The 12779-nt window shown below is 37.0% G+C and overlaps 1 protein-coding gene across 2 annotated transcripts in view; it reads left to right on the top strand.

Moving 5' to 3' along the window:
* The first annotated feature begins 876 nt into the window (after positions 1–876).
* Positions 877–12779, top strand: part of LOC137245243 (uncharacterized) — a 67093-nt gene continuing 55190 nt past the window's right edge. Inside the window, exon 1 of one of the 2 annotated variants that reach the window (XM_067775583.1) lies at positions 877–998. The gene's annotated coding sequence lies outside the window, so the exon portion shown is untranslated. Of the gene's footprint in view, positions 1011–12779 lie in introns of both variants that reach the window. The other variant, XM_067775584.1, reaches the window with a different exon arrangement.

The raw sequence follows: 12779 nt of genomic DNA on the forward strand, positions 1-12779 counted from the left end.
ATTAATGGTGCCTTAACCTAAAAATCGTAAAAATTTCATAAAAATGAAGGAAACGCAAAAAATTACAAACATATTCCACAAAAAATAAGTCTCCTAATCATAACTTATCGAAAACAATGAGTAAAATCTACAAAAATTTATTAAATTCACCAACTCAAATATTTTTAGGTTATGGATATGGCGAGAAACCAAAACCCAATTGGTTGGCTATGGTATGGTTATGGCGTTAGCGTTATGGTATGGCACCATTAATCGATTACATTGATTTCCATAAGGTAGGTTCGATCAGCTGTTTTATCTGGTTATGTGGTTATAAGTCACCATTAATTGGTCCTTTAAGAGGATTTTTTTAGAATATATAAAGTCCATATTGCTCTTGTTCGACATTGATTGCGTCACCATGTTTTGACTATTTTAGATTCATTTCTGGACTATTTCGGGATCGCTTTATTTAACATAACTGTGCAATATCGGGACTATTCAGTGTCTTAAAAATATAAAAGCGCTTGAGATATGTATTTACATAAACTTAGCACGTATGTCCTGACTTCAACTATGATACAATTAGTGGGGTATTCTATTGAGAAACTTGCCGATTTGCTTACCTTATACGCTTGGAGCGCATTATATATTCGAATTTACGAATTCTTTGCCGGGCTAAGGTCTGATCTAGAATGTTCCACTCTAACTTATAGACCACATCACTTCCGTTCCCAAGTAAGGCCTCAATACTTTTCTGAATTAAAAACGAGCACAGCACAAAATTACTGTTGGTCTACTCTTTTTACTTGGGGAGTAATTATTGTTAAATGTTCTTTTGAAAACCCGTTGAAAATGCAATATGGCAGCCGCTCAATCTATTGCATGTCGGCTAGCAGCGATCACAAATTTGCCAAACAGCTGAGTGAGCTACTGAGCTTGATTTGTATTCTAGAACGTGACTCCACTTAAAACGGGTGTGTCTGTATTGTACGCAATTCGTAAACGTTTAAATATCGGTAAATTTATTGGTGGGCGCTTACCAAAATTAGACAACAAAATACTTGATAACAACCTAATAAGAAAAACCCCAAAACCACTCATAAAAAAAATATAAAAAAATTTTAAGTGATAATGTTAATGAAACAATTGAAATTTATAATTATATTACTAAGCACTTAAGTAGTTAAAACTTTTTTTAAGTGCTACTACTTTCTTTTTTTCACATATGTATGTAAAATTATATATTATTTATGAAAGTCGCTGTCATATAAGTACAAACTTGTTATTGTTTTGATTGAAGTTTGCTATTAATGTCGCATGATAATGATAAGATTTTCGAGATTGTACCCAATCTTACGATTACTCAAGGATCATAAAACAATTAAAAATTTGGCTTATCGTACGTGAATAACAAACGAGATGTTTATAACGTAGACAATTTTTAACTCATTGTCATCAACTGCTCCAACACTAAACAGAAAACATATACGCAAAGTGAAAAAGAAAAAAATTAAATTGCAGTTAATCTCTTTTATCAGCGGGGCATCCAACCTGTGAAAAATCTGTTTGGTTTGAAAGGTGTTTAACAAACATTATAAGTGTTTTTATACTCAGCTGAGCAGATCTCACAGAGTATATTAACTTTGTTCGCATAACGGTAATCCGTAAGGGCATAAACTAATCGAGATAGATATAATATATCAAAATGATCTGGACGAAAAAAGAAATTCATTTAGCCATGTCCGTCCGTCCGTCCGTCCGTAAACACGATAACTTGAGTAAATTTTGAGGTATCCTGATAAAATTTAGTATGTAAGTTCCTGGGCACTCATCTCAGATCGCTATTTAAAATGAACGAAATTGGACTATAACCACGCCCACTTTTTCGATATCGAAAATTTCGAAAAACCGAAAAAGTGCGATAATTTATTACCAAAGACAGATAAAGCGATGAAACTTGGTAGGTGAGTTAAACTTATGACGCAGAATAGAAAATTAGTAAAATTTTGGACAATGGGCGTGGCACCGCCTACTTAAAAAAAAAAGTCGTTGAAGATATCATGATGAAATTTGCCAGAAACGTTACTCCTATTACTGTATGTGTGCTAAGGAAAAATTAGCAAAATCGGATCACGAACACGCCCACTATTAAAAAAAAAATTTTTTTTGAAATCAAATTTTAACAAAAAATGTTATATTTTTACAGTATATAAGTAAATTATGTCAACATTCAACTCCAGTAATGATATGGTGCAACAAAATACAAAAATAAAAGAAAATTTCAAAACGGGCGTGGCTCCGCCCCTTTTTATTTAATTCGTCTAGAATAGTTTTAATGCCATAAGTCGACAAAAATTTACCAATCCTTGTGAAATTTGGTAGGGTCATAGATTTTATGACGATAACTGTTTTCTGTGAAAATGGGCGAAATCGGTTGAAGCCACTCCCAGTTTTTATAAACAGTCGGCCGTTAACACGATAACTTGAGCAAAAATCGATATATCTTTACTAAACTTAGTTCACGTACTTACATGAACTCACTTTATCTTGGTATAAAAAATGGCCGAAATCCGACTATGACCACGCCCACTTTTTCGATATCGAAAATTACGAAAAATGAAAAAATGCCATAATTCTATACCAAATATGAAAAAAGAGATGAAACATGGTAATTGGATTGGTTTATTGACGCAAAATATAGCTTTAGAAAAAACTTTGTAAAATGGTTGTGACACCTACTATATAAAGAAGAAGAAAATGAAAAAGTTCTGCAGGGCGAAATCAAACGCCTTTAGAATCTTGGCAGGAATACTGTTCGTGGTATTACATATATAAATAAGTTAGTGGTACCCGACAGATGATGTTCTGGGTCACCCTGGTCCACATTTTGGTCGATATCTCGAAAACGCCTTCACATACACAACTAAAGGCCACTGCCTTTTAAAACCCTCATTAATACCTTTAATTTGATATCCATATCGTTCAAACACATTCTATAGTCACCCCTGGTCCACCCTTATGGCGATGTCTTAAAAAGGCGTCCACCTATAGAACTAATGCCCACTACGTTTTAAATAATCATTAACGCCTTTCATTTGATACCCATATCGTACAAACACATTCTAGAGTCATCCCTGGTCCACCTTTATGACGATATCTCGAAAAGGCGTCCACCAATAGCACTAAGGCCCACTCCCTTTTAAAATAATCATTAACACCTTTCATTTGATACCCACATCGTACAAACACATTCTAGAGTTACCCCTGGTCCACCTTTATGGCGATATCTCGAAAAGGCGTCCATCTATAGCACTAAGGCCCACTCTCTTTTAAAATAATCATTAACACCTTTCATTTGATACCCATATCGTACAAACATATTCTAGTGTCACCTCTGGTTCACCTTTATCTCGAAAAGGCGTCCACCTATAGAACTAAGGCCCACTCCCTTTTAAAATACTCATTAACACCTTCCATTTGATTCCCATATCGTACATAACACATTCTAGAGTCACCCCTGGCACACCTAAAATGGCGTCCACGTATAAAACTATGGCCCGCTCCCTTTTAAAATACTCTTTAATACCTTCCATTTGAAACCCATGTCATACAAACACATTCCAGGGTTACCCTAGGTTAATTTTGCTAAATGGTGATTTTCCCTTATTTTGTCTCCAAAGCTCTCAGCTGAGTATGTAATGTTCGGTTACACCCGAACTTAGCCCTCCTTACTTGTTATTTTAACACTCGTCCTGCTTAGCCGATACATTAATACGTGTAACAAGAAAGTACCGGTTCAAATAATGTTATATTTAAATGTCACCTCTTGATTAGGTAAACCCCAGTGTTCACGCTTCGTAGATTGGCTGTAATAGGGTGGGATTTTTTCGAAAGTGCTGGTCGTCTATTGATATATTGAAGTATTCATCGCCAAAGAATAAGTAAAACAGTGCCACTTGAAATATATGCAGGAGTTCTCATGCCAGCAAATACAGTCTCTAACGTTAGTGAATTTTTTTGGAACATTTATAACTAGTGTAATCTCAACTCGAGAAAATTGCTATAAAACTACAGTTGAAGTCTGGTCGAGAATGATTAGATAACTAGTGCAAATGTAATTTACATTGGAATCACATTAGAGAAATACGTTAGAGATCGATTGGAAAATTATGTTCCATTTTGTTTGAGAACGCTATGATTCTCTAGTGTTTCTTAACTCTTCCGCTAATATTAAAGATTAGAAAATTGGCTGGTTATCTAGTATTTTTCTAATCGATGCCTATTTCTGTGCTTGCAGGAATATAGATATTATGTTTTGGAATAACTCACAGAACACGAGTATTGAAAATTTATTAGATAAATGCTAAAGTTTTGTGCTAAATACTTAAGTAAAAAGACGAGGTGATCCAGAAAAACTGTAGCTGCTTCTGTATTCTGCGAGATATTCCAAAACAAAGTTTCTAAGTAAGCAGCGCTGTATATTTTTTTAATAACTTAACTCTTTTGTAGCACAGTGTAATCTAGTTTTAGGTGAAGTGTTTGATCATTTAAAATTGGTACTTGTCGTTTCATCAATTTAATTGCTTTTGCAAGTGTGCTATTGTGTAATAATTTTACATGAGTATATAGATCGTCGCCCACTAGCCAGAAGCATGAATGTGCAATTTTTCCGATTTTGTGTTAGATGCCTCTTTGGATTACCCTTTAGATTATCTAGGTTCTACTTAAATCTAGAGCTTCCTACGTACATGGAAACCCCAATAATTGACAATGCCATTCTCACGAATGTACAATTCAATCACACAAACTTGAGCCAGAAAAATGAATGTGGCACATTGTATGACACATTCGTTGATATGGCTAAACAATTTTTGAAAAAAATAAGAACAGCACATATTCGTATGTTCGATCGTTCGGGTATACGTGCCTGGTATTCTTCAAAAAAAAATTATTCCGATGAAGACTTTTTAATAGCTTAATATCCTAAAAAAATAGTTGTTTAATTGAAGGCAAACCGGTTTATTCGGAGCCGTTGCCTCTTCCCGAATCAAAACTAAGATACTTGGAAAAATTGTGTAAAAACTGGTTATACCAAAACAATATAATTATTTTTATAAAAATCTTGGGTTCGGGAAAAGACCCAACATTTCAGAAGATTCTGATTCTGATAAGAATAAGAACTAGTTCTATGTTTGCAATAATATCTTAAATAAAAACACATTAGAGTATATGAAATTGAATTGAACGTGTAACTTTTTTCATTGACATACATACTTTCGATAAGTCCCAGCCGCGTATGTTTTCCCAAGCACTGTGATGCTTTGAATCCCAATCTGGCAACGGAATTTGCCTAGCAGGTCTTGGATTGGCCCTAACGTTATTTAAAAATCAATATTTATTGATTTTTTACGTCTTTTGAGGTTAAGGCCATACCATGACCAGTCGGGCCAATTCTTATAGCTTATTCGAATTCAGCGCATCAAAATGCATAGAAAGCATGAGCAGATTAACCCCACTCAGCATTTAGGTGATTCAATTTTGAATTTCCCTACATATCAATACAATTTGATTACTCTTTCTGACTGAATAATGAGTTATCGTACAATTGAACAAAAGAAATAATCAAATATGAATACTTTTGATGATGAAAAACTAAAAAGTCCTTTAATGACTAAATTTTAATATTTCATAAAAACAAACAAAAAGAATACTCAAATATGCTTACCTTTGATGATCAAAAACGGAATATAGTTTTTCAATCACATTTTGGAATCATATTTGAATGAAATGTGTTTACTTTAGGTGATCAAACATTTATCATCATCATCATCATCATCCTCCTCAACTCCTATTGGAGCATAGGGCCTCGACCACCGACTTAAATCTTATTCTGTTAGGTGCAGTTCTTGTGATGTCATTCCACGTATATCCTGCGTCTTCGAGTTCTTTATCCACAGTTCTGCGCCAAGTTTTCGCAGGTGCACCAGGTCGTCGGCTTCCTTGTGGATTCCATCGCAATGCTTGTCTGGCTATATTTACTGGAGGTCTTCTGAGAGTGTGACCAATCCACGACCATTTACGCTTGGTTATTTCTGTGGTAGCCTTAGGTTGATTTGTTCTAGACCATAAGTCGTCATTTGAAATTCTTTCCGGCCATCGAATTTTCAGGATTCGGCGCAGACATTTATTAATAAAAACTTGTAGACGTTTCTGAATTGAAGTTGAGCTTTTCCACGTCTCGCAAGCATAAAACAGTACTGATTTAACATTCGAATTAAACAGTCGAAGCTTCGTTTTTAAAGATATTTGGCTGGACCTCCACACGTTTGCCAGTTGCCCAAAAACCATTCTTGCTTTGTTTATGCGAGACTGAACGTCCTCATCTGCACCGCTCTTATTTGAGACAATACTACCAAGATAAACAACGGACTCTACACCTTCGATTTCATTTTCGTCAACCGTAAGCGTCAATGGCCTTGATGAAATACTATAGCCGCATCTTATGACTTTGGTTTTCGCTGTATTGATGCTTAGTCCGGCCTCCTTTGCATGTGTGTTGACAGCTTCTAAATTGTGTTGAAGGTCAGTACTTCTGTGGCTTAGCAGACAGACATCGTCTGCATATTCTAAATCCCCTAGCTGAGTGAAAGGCGTCCACTGTACACCGTGTCCACCATTTTCTGCGTTCCTCATAATCTCGTCTAATGCCAAGATAAACAAGAGCGGGGAGAGTATGCATCCCTGTCGCACCCCGCTTTTAATTTCGAAGGGTTCTGAGAGGCGCCCATCGTGACTGACCCGGCACTTAAATTCGGCATACATTGCCTTTATAATGTTGATTATTTTATTGGGCATCCCTCGTTTTCGTAGTATTTCCCAAATATATTTCCTGTCGAGACTATCAAAAGCCTTTTTAAAGTCGATAAAAAGTAAATAAGCTGATGTTCTGTATTCACAGCATTGTTCAACAATGATTCGGACGGTATTTATTAGATCAACACAGGATCGGTTTTGTCTAAAGCCAAACTGATTTTCTCTTAGAGTTCGATACACCGCCTCTTCAATTCGGGACAGTAAGATCGTGGAGAACACTTTGCTAGGAAATTTATAATCATTTTTAATTCAGCTTTCTGAATCTTTTATGAATATATTTGTTGGCTGAATAATGAATTTTATACTTGTTGAAATTTTACTTTTCATTAAAAATTTTATTTTTTCACATACACATATTTTTTCAATCATGAAGCTAAGAAAAAATATATAAAAAAATTATTATTTATGCAAAAGATATTCTTCAAGACAAAAGTAATGTAATGCTGCTCGTGAACGAAGTTTTCCCCAACCATTTCTCCACTTCAGCTTCCCAGAAAATACATAATGATTGGACAATACATAGGTTGTGAGCTGTTTGAACCCCAGGTAAGTGAAACTATCTTGACACACCTGGATACGGCTTCAACATCCCGTATCGTATCCGTATTTTCACATGCAGACGATAATGCTGATGTTGGATGTTGTAGTCCAGCTGTATATCGGTCAAGTTTGTTTGCGAGTGACCTGTGGTTCAAATAGCTCACTTCCGCATGCTTTCTTCCCCTGATGAAGTAAGATTACTATGCAGTAGCTTATTTTGAAAGAGATATGAAGAATAAATGCATCATAATCGCATTCAAAGACTATTCAAAAATCTCAACCAAAACCATTGAAATATGTTCACGAATATGATCAGAAAATGACTGTGAAAAGCAGTCAAATATTATTCTAAAAATATTAAAGCTCAATTTTACAATGATATCAAATATGAATAAAAAGCATTTCGAAATAGGAATCATAAATTATTATTCAAGAATAATCACATTTATGGTACATTTTGCTCCCGACGATACGTTAATTTTCGAACAGAAAATGCTTTTAAATTTGAAAGTTTTTAATCATCTTGGGGTATGATATTTAAATATTTTTTGGTCAAAAATTTCAAAAAATTCTGGCTGGGATGTATTTGATTATTCGTTTTGTTGGTTTTTATGAAATATTAAAATTTAGTCATTAAAGGACTTCAAAAATGATTCCAAAAAGTGATCGAAAAATGCTTTTTAGTTTTTCATCATCAAAAGTATTCATATTTGATTATTTCTTTTGTTCAATTGTATGATAACTCATTATATAGTCAGAAAGAGTATTCAAATTGTATTGATATGTAGGGAAATTCAAAATTGAATCACCTAAATGCTGAGTGGGACCTGGATACGGCTTCAACATCCCGTATCGTATCCGTATTTTAAGATGCAGACGATAATGCTGATGTTGGATGTTGTAGACGCAGGTGTATATCGGTCAAGTTTGTTTGCGAGTTAGCTGTGGTTCGAATAGCTCACTTTCGCATGCTTCCTTCCCCTGATGAAATAAGATTATTATGTAGTATCCTATTTTGAATGATTTATGAAGAATAAATGGATTATAATGGCATTCAAAAATGATTCAAATATCTCAACCAAAACGATTGAAATATATTCACGAATATGATCAGAAAATGACTGTGAAAAGCAGTCAAATCTTACTCTAAAACTATTAAAGCTCAATTTTACAATGATATCAAACATGAATAAAAAGCGTTTCGAAATAGGAATCATAAATTATTATTCAAGAATAATCACATTTATGGTACATTTTTACCCGACGATACGTTAATTTTCGAACAAAAAAGCTTTTAAATTTGAAAGTTTTTAATCATCTTGGGGTATGATATTTAAATATTTTTTAGTCAAAAATTTCAAAAAATGCTGGCTGGAACCTGATCCGACTACTTTACATTTTTTCATTGATGTGTTAACACAAAATATATCAGTTTTTTAAATTTTTGTTGTGCCAGAAAAATTAATATTGTTACGAATATTAGCAAAACTAAGGAGTGCTGCCAGCTCTAAGCCGATCTAAGCAGTGACGTGAATGCACATCAATAATTCAATCATTATGTATCTACATAAACGAATCAATAATTGCGTCTACACATATGTACACATTCCGACGAGCAACATTTACATACAAGGCAGCGAGAGATGAGATGTCACACACCGATGAATTTACTTATACGCTTATGTGTGTGCGGGAGACTGTAAACTACAAACACATGCATATACCTTATCTGAGTTGTCACAAGAGAGAGCAATAATTTGTGCACGTAGTTGTGGCTGGCGATTTTGTAGCCGAAACAACTAGTAACTTCTGGAAATCGAAGAGCCTAGAAGTATGCAGCGTAAACTATAAAAGCGGCGCCAGCGAGTAAGAAGGAATTCAGTTTGATTTGAATTGTCAAGCAGTTACGAGTAAGACGATATCTAGCGAGCAATAGCACTATTATTTTGAAAGTCAGTTTCCTTTAAGATATCAGTTTGGTTATTAAGCTATTCGTTGCACAGTTTGAGTGTTATTGTGAAGTACTTAATAAAGGCCATTTTTCCATCATTCAATATTGGAGTTATTTATTCAACAGTTTAGTGATTCGAACTTAGCAGAGGATTGCAAATAAGAGGATTTGCAGAAAATTCGTTACAATTGGTGTCAGAAGAGGAATTGTTGAATAAATTCTAGAGGACAACAAGGACATGGCAAAGTTAAGTGAATTGAAGATCCCGCAACTGAAGAAGGAGTTGGAGAGCCGTGGATTGAATACAAGCGGCGTTAAACTCGAACTTCAGGCACGGCTACGAGAAGCAATGGAAGCAGAAGGAATTGATGTGGAAGAGCATGTCTTTCATCTTGATGGCGAGGAGACAACAAAAATTGAAGAGAAGAACGAAACATCGCAGACGGTTACCAGTACAGACTTGAACATGATTTTAGCTGCAATATCTGCTCAAACATCGACAGTGTCATCTCAACTGGCAGAACAGCAGACATATATGGAATCGCAGGAGAACCGTATAACATCCAAGATGGAAGAACAGAAGACATATATGGCATCACAACTAGAATCGCAGGAGACACGTATAACATCCAAGATGGAAGAACAGAAGACATATTTGGCATCTCAACTGGAAGCGCAAGAGGCACGTATATCTGAAATGTCGGCACAAATTTCGGAACAGGTATCAGCGCAGCTCTTTGTGAAACTGGAAGAGCAGGATGCAAAAAATTTTACAACTCGAGGACAAAATTGATGCCGAAATAGAAGCGTTAAAAGGTCGTATGGAGCAGTTACAACTAAACCGCCCAGCTGTTTCAGCGAGTAATCCAAAGGTAAAGACACCATCCTTTGACGGTTCTGTTCCTTTTCAGGTCTTTAAGCTACAGTTTGAGAAGACCGCAGCAGTGAACCAATGGAATGCTGAAGATAAAGTTGCAGCTCTGTTCGTGGCACTGAAAGGGCCTGCCGCGGAAATCTTACAGACCATCCCAGAGTACGAGCGGAACCACTACGAAACATTGATGAGCGCTTTAGAGAGACGTTACGGAAGCGAGCATAGGAAACAGATATTCCAAATTGAGTTGCAAAACCGCTACCAAAAAGCAAATGAAACATTGCAGGAGTTTGCTTCAGATATTGAAAGATTGGCTCATCTTGCAAATGCGGACGCACCCGTGGAATACACTGAAAGGGTAAAAATCCAGAGTTTCATAAATGGCATACGGGACGTGGAAACGAAGCGAGCTACATACGCAAACCCAAAGCTGACATTTTCTGAAACGGTATCACATGCATTGACTCAGGAAACGGCCTCACTATTGAGTAAACCAGCATACAAAGCTCATCGTGTAGAAGTGGAAAGACCAGATTGGGTAGACACTATTTTGGAAGCACTGAAGGGATCACAACAGAAAAATGCCGGAGTTATTAAATGTTTCAAGTGCGGCAACCCAGGTCATATTGCACGACATTGCAGCAGCGGTCCCAATAGCTCCAACAATGTGGGTGGTCGTAAACGCAGAGCAGAAGGTGATGAGCAAATATCCAAGACCACTCAATCGTTAAACTAAATCGAGTCAGCCGCAAGGGGCGACAGCTGGCTCCCGCAATTGAATGCCCCATAATCTCTATCTCGCAGATTGGAAGAAGATCGAGCAACCTTACTGTTGGAGGACATGTGGACGGAGAGGAACGGTTATTGACTGTAGATACGGGTGCATCTCATTCCATCATTCGAGCGGATTTAGTCAACAAAAAGATAAGACCATTGCTTGGAGCAAGATTACGTACAGCCACGGGAGAGGACACCCAGGTAATTGGAGAAGTAGAATGTGAAGTCGCAATTGGGAACGTCATGGTAGTACACAATTTTATAGTGGCAGAAATTGTTGATGAAATCATAATTGGAGTGGACTTCTTAATCGACCAGGGCATCAAGATCGACATGCAAAGCAAGACGATGCGATATAAAAACATGGATGTACCACTTAATTTCGGCTACGAGAGAGGCTACAGCAGTAAACGAGTGCTGGTGGAAGAGAGTCAGCAAATACCACCAAAATCCGAAGCAGTCATCTGGGCAAAGGTTGATGGAGATTGTGGGACAAACAAATTGTGGGTTGTCGAAGCAGCAAACAAATCAGCACTAAACATACTTGTAGGAAAAACCCTGGCTATGACAAAACAAGATGGACGTATTCCGGTAAGAGTACTCAATGAGTTCAAGTCACCACTCAAACTGACTAAAGGAGCTATTTTGGGAAGATGCCAAGAGGCTGAAGTGGTTATTAACTGTGAACAGCTCCAGGAACACGTTTCAGCTAGTAATACTGATCTTTCAAATGACATCACGGCATGGATGCAGGGACTAGAGGAAGCATATCAGAGTAAGGCAAAACAACTGCTCCTAAAGTACGCGAACATATTTGACCAGGATGATTCTAAACCAGGCCGCACCAACATTGTGAAACATCAAATTGACACTGGAGATGCGAGACCGATCCGTCAAGCTCCACGTAGTGTTCCACTGGCGAAGCGGGAAGTTGTGAGTCAAATCATTCAAGAAATGAACGACAGCGGCGTCATCGAACCATCAGCTAGTCCATGGAGCTCACCGGTAGTACTTGTAAAAAAAAAGGATGGAAAAATGAGGTTTTGCGTGGACTACCGGAAGTTGAATGACGTAACGAAAAAGGATAGCTACCCATTGCCAAGAATTGACGACACTCTGGACTCGCTATCTGGTACGAAATGGTTTTCCACGCTGGACTTGAAAAGCGGCTACTGGCAAGTGGAGGTGAAGGAGGAAGATAAAGAGAAAACAGCCTTCAGTGTCGGTGATGGTCTTTGGCAATTTACAGTGATGCCTTTTGGACTTTGTAATGCACCAGCTACTTTTGAGAGACTCATGGACCAGGTACTGAAAGGACTACATTGGAAAACATGCTTGGTGTACCTGGACGACATCATCGTATTGGGCAAGAACTTTGATGAACATCTTAAGAACTTGGAGGAAGTTTTCCAGAGAATAGCTGGCGCTGGTCTGAAGTTAAGTCCCAAAAAGTGTGCGCTGTTTAAAAAGGAAGTCAATTATTTGGGTCACAAGGTAACGACAGAGGGCATCTGCACTGCGAACGAAAAAATAGAGGCTGTACAGGATTGGCCAAGACCACAGAATCTACATGAATTGAGAAGTTTTCTTGGGCTGTGCACATATTACCGCCGATTTGTACCAAATTTTTCCAGCGTAGCCCATAGCCTCCATGAGCTTACAAGAAAAAACAAAGCTTTTGAATGGAAGAAGGAGCAAGAAGTGGCTTTCCAAACATTGAAGGAGCGTTTGTGCACTGCCCCAATGTTAGCATATCCGATTCCAGGAGCAACATTTATTCTA

This window comes from Eurosta solidaginis, chromosome 3 (genome assembly GCF_040869045.1).
Source record: "Eurosta solidaginis isolate ZX-2024a chromosome 3, ASM4086904v1, whole genome shotgun sequence".
Classification (NCBI taxonomy): Eukaryota; Metazoa; Arthropoda; class Insecta; order Diptera; family Tephritidae; genus Eurosta; species Eurosta solidaginis.